A 343-nucleotide genomic window follows, 5' to 3' on the forward strand; every position below is an offset into this window, starting at 1 on the left:
TTTTCCTTTGGGCTATACCGGTCTATGCATTGTCTATCATGCAGTAATGTATATCGTGATATTAATATGACGTTTAAATGGACTCCTCACTTTTGCTTTAAATTGTATTTATGAATAAAGTACAGCGCCGCGGAATATGATGGCGCTATATAAAACTATAAATACTGATAAAGCAACTTTATGATGTAATGAAGTGTGTTGGTGCAGCGTCAACAGTTCGTAGTGTTCAGTAGCTGAATGGAAAGGGGAGGAGATACATGTGACGAGGTGGCCGAGTGGTTAAGGCGATGGACTGCTAATCCATTGTGCTCTGCACGCGTGGGTTCGAATCCCATCCTCGTCG

General features: G+C 42.0%; 1 non-coding gene across 1 annotated transcript; it reads left to right on the top strand.

The window, feature by feature from the left end:
- The first annotated feature begins 261 nt into the window (after nucleotides 1-261).
- Nucleotides 262-343, top strand: TRNAS-GCU (transfer RNA serine (anticodon GCU)). The gene has a single exon. It is a non-coding gene; the product is annotated as a tRNA-Ser (tRNA).

Source organism: Sceloporus occidentalis, unplaced genomic scaffold, assembly GCF_023333645.1.
Source record: "Sceloporus occidentalis isolate IW3139 unplaced genomic scaffold, rSceOcc1.0.p SCAF_199, whole genome shotgun sequence".
NCBI classification, from domain to species: Eukaryota; Metazoa; Chordata; class Lepidosauria; order Squamata; family Phrynosomatidae; genus Sceloporus; species Sceloporus occidentalis.